This window comes from Chrysochloris asiatica, unplaced genomic scaffold (genome assembly GCF_000296735.1).
Source record: "Chrysochloris asiatica unplaced genomic scaffold, ChrAsi1.0 scaffold00020, whole genome shotgun sequence".
NCBI lineage: Eukaryota > Metazoa > Chordata > Mammalia > Afrosoricida > Chrysochloridae > Chrysochloris > Chrysochloris asiatica.
Genome location: NW_006408538.1, coordinates 28368834 through 28372948, shown reverse-complemented (window position 1 = coordinate 28372948; position 4115 = coordinate 28368834). Strand labels below are relative to the sequence as shown.

At 39.3% G+C, this 4115-nt stretch overlaps 1 pseudogene; it reads right to left on the bottom strand.

Annotated features, from left to right (window-relative positions):
* Nucleotides 1-3107: 3107 nt before the first annotated feature.
* The window catches only part of LOC102811448, a 7980-nt pseudogene continuing 6972 nt past the window's right edge, over nucleotides 3108-4115 (bottom strand).

Sequence of the window (4115 nt, the reverse complement as noted above, 5' to 3'; positions counted from 1 at the left end):
ATCCCGGAGCCCCCACTCACAAGCACCGCCTGGCCGCCCTGGCAAACCGGAAGTCTCCTGTTCATTTTTGATTGATGTTAGCGTGATAAGAATTTTCCCATCCTTTAATTTGTAATCAGTGTTTGTCTTTGAGTGTAAGGTGTGTTTCTTGTAGACAACATATTGAAGGAGCCTGTCTTCTTACCCATTCTGTTGCTCTCTGTCTCTTGACTGCTGCATTTAATCCATTGACCTTCAGCAAAATTACCCAGAGGTCTGAATTGAATGCAGTCATTTTGCTGTGTGTTATTTTTGTTGTACTGTTGGTTTCATTGTCACCACTTTTCCGCGGAGTTATCTCATGTTCCTATCATGCTCTTCCTTCTTGATGGTCTTGGGATCATCTGCTCCTTAATTGAAAGAATAACTACTCCCCCTGTTTAAGTTACACGTCTCCTACAATTACAGTTTTGACAATCACAATGAATCCTACTAACAACTGAATTAAAATCTAATCAACATCATCCCCTGCCCCTTTTCCACATCACCATTTGGAAAAGAGAAGAACTATTCAGTGGATATTCTACTTTATCACTCTGCGCCTTTCCCCCCACCCCCCCAGCCCATTCTGAAGCTAATCACACCCATGAAAGCTTGTAAGTCAGCCATTTCATTTCTTTATAGTGCTCCCCTATTATAGTCAATCAATGCCTAATTTGCCCATCCCTATCAACTTAGTAAGGAGTTCTGGTAGCGTAGTGGTTACGAGTCGGGTTGCTAACCTCAAGGTCGGCAGTTTGAAACTACCAGTCATTCTGTGGGAGAAAGTTGATGCTTTTCTCTCCCGTAAATATTTACAGCCTTGGAAACCCTGTGCAGGGTGGCTATGAGTCGGAACTGACACTGTGGCACAAAACCACCACCATCAACTTAGTACACTCAGAAGACAAGCATATTCCTTGATACATAGAATCTTCCATTCCAGTTGGAATTTTGAGCAGCTGCATTCATAAGCAATGTTTGTTTGTTTTGTTTTGTTTTTCATTATTGTCAGTCAAGGCTTGACTTTTTTTTTTTTTTTTAATTCTTTCAGCTTGAGAAAATGCTGAGTCTGCCCTCTTTTGATTTACTAACTCAAGATCTTGCATATTTTATAATAAACTTTGTTTTGTCTTCTCGAATAGTCCTTTGAAAATTTCTATTCAGCTCATTTGCCTCCTCATGAGTTTCAGAGCCCCTCCTAACATCTTTCTTTCTTAACTTCTTAATGATCTTTTGCTGTTTTCCTGTATGATATTCTTGATGTCATCTCACAACTCTTCTGGTATTCTTTCATTAGTGTCTAATGCATCAAAGCTGTTCTTGAGATGACCTCTAAATTCATGTGGGATATGTTCAAGGTCATACTTTGGCTCTCATGGACTTAAAAAAAAATTTTTTTTCAGCTTCAGCCTGAACTAGCATATAAGAAATTGATGGTCTGTTTCACATTCTGTCTGGGACCTTGTTTTAGTGGATGATAGGGAAGCTCTTGTGTGGTGCTGTTGGTTAATGCGTCAGACTTCAAAGCCATTTGAATTGCAAGGTCAGCGGTTCAAGCTCACCAGCTGCTCCTAGGAAACCCTATACAGTGTCTCTATGGGTCAGAACTGACTTGACGGCACTTAACAGCAACAACTATCTCTTTACACAGAAGTGGTCAATTTTATTTCGCTGTAATCCATCAGATGAGAAGGAAGAAAATAATTATAATGTCTTTATTTCCTTGAGCTCCATATGAATTGTTTCCTTTTGAATGGAACAAACAAACAAACAAAATTAGTGAATACAAATATACATGCTTCAAAGATACATATATTCCAAAAATGTTAATAGCATAGTTACTCTGCATCAAATTAATTTTTTAAAAAAATAGTTCTTCTTCATAGGAGTTCTGGTGTGGCACTGAGGGTTAATGAGCTATATTGCAAAGTAGGTTTGAATTGCAAAGTTGGTGATTCAAGCTCACCAGCCACCCCTTGGAAACCCTATACAGGGTCGCTATGAGTCCGAACTGGCTCGATGACACTTAACAACAACAACAAAACTACTTCATAGGTCAAACCCTATAGGAATGCTGTCTTCATCCCAGTTCCTCATGATTATCCTGACTCTCCATGTTCTTCCTCTACCTAGCCAATCATGGTCAGTAACTTGAGCTGGGAAGGTCATCCCTGCTGTCATAGAACTGGATTTGCATTTATTCAGGACATTCCACTTTTATCCCCTGAAATAATGCTATTAACAATACCTTAATATTGTTGTTAAGTGCTGTTGATTCCATTCTAATCCATGACAACATTCCTTGTGATTGTCAAAACTGTAATTGTAGAACTGTAACTAAAAGGGTTTCTGAGGAGTGGCTGGTGAGCTTGAACCACCAACCTTGCAGATCAAACTGACTTTGAAGTCTAGTGCACTAACCCACAGCACCACACCAGGAGCAATGGAGTAATCACTGGAAATAAAAGTCCTCACAGAAGTGAACAAGTAATTTGAGAATTAAATTGTTAGGAAATTCCTTTAAATGTCTTTCTGCCTTTTTGATTAAGTTTTAGATTAGTTCTAAATTAGATTGATTTCTTTCACATAGGTTATCATTTAAATTCATGTGTGTGTTCACAAGTTTCTAATGGCAATTAAAAACATTTATTACAGTGCCTTTCATTTTAATGTTATTTCTACATTTTCAGAAATTAGTGTTGTCGGTTGAGACCTAGTAAGAATTTCATGGATCTACAGGATAGGAACAAAGTCAGCAGTTGTCACCATTTACACAGCTGAAATGTTGTTCTTGTTAAACAAGGTTATTACAAACAAAATATTTATTGTTAAAATTATCTTCAGCAATGTTGCAGTTCCAGGAGCTTTTCTGTTGTCTATGTCACTACATTAAGCCCATGACTTTTCACACTATGGAGGGAAAAGGTGTTAAGCGTGTTGGTTGAAACCGTTTTCTAGAATTGTGCATGAAAAACAAGCCCCGAGTTGTTCATCCAGTGTTCAGTTCCGAGGGAGGCATTCTAAGGACTGTTGCATTGAGAAGGATTTGCTGTTGTCTTCTAGTACCTTTATGCTCTTGCTTTGTCTTAAATACAAGATTTATTCTCAACTTCATAGGCTAGTGCATCACTGTTTTTGTAGTAAGTTTCTGCCTCAATTATATCCATAATAATGCTTCTGTAGTTCTGTACATTATAGCCACTATCCATCTGACTGCTACTGTCAGGAATGACACTGCTTTCTGTGAGAGGCAACATGCACATGTGAAGGTTTTCGACAGGGCAGGCAATTCCATTCATAAAATCAGTCTTGGGTAGACTTCTACAGTCAGCACCATCTGTCGGTGAAAAGTGCTCTCATCAAACACATCCAGTGTTACTCTCCTCACTTTCAACGTCCTGTGACAATGCTGATCCTTTCTCAGAAGCATGGGATTGAGTCTGCGTAATGGATATGGCAGTGATGATTAACGTGGGCTTCGGCCATATTGTCAGGAGGGACAAGTCACTGAAGAAGTATATCGTGTTTGGTAAGGTGGAGGGTCAGAGAAAAAGAGGAAGAACCCCAGCAAGATGGATTGGCAAAGTGGCAGCATGAATGGGCTTAAGTGTGGCACTAATTGTGAGGTTGGCCCAGGACCGGGCACTGTTTCATTCTGTTGTGCATAGGGTCACTATGAGTTGGTAATGACTCCAAGGTACCTAACAACAACATGAAGGAAAGCATCACTATGCAACTGACGTAGCTGTCCCCCAGCAGCATCCATGGACAGTAATGAGACATCAGTAGGAGGGACATTCTCTTTGTCTTCTTCATCTTCACCATGAGCCTCAAGAGTAAAAGGTATCTGGTTCAGTGATGTTCGATACTTTACACCACTTCGAAACATCTCCAGTCTCATTGGAGTCCAATTTTTAGTTGACAAACAGACATCTAGATAAGGACTTTCGATACTGGGATTAGTAATTTCATAAGAAGTTATTTCAGAGAAGCATCAGGAAAATGAAAAACAAACTTCCTTTGTTATGAGAGTGGTGTCTTTTCTGTTTGAAATGCATCTGGTGAAAAGTGGATGAAGAAGAAATAGGTGAATG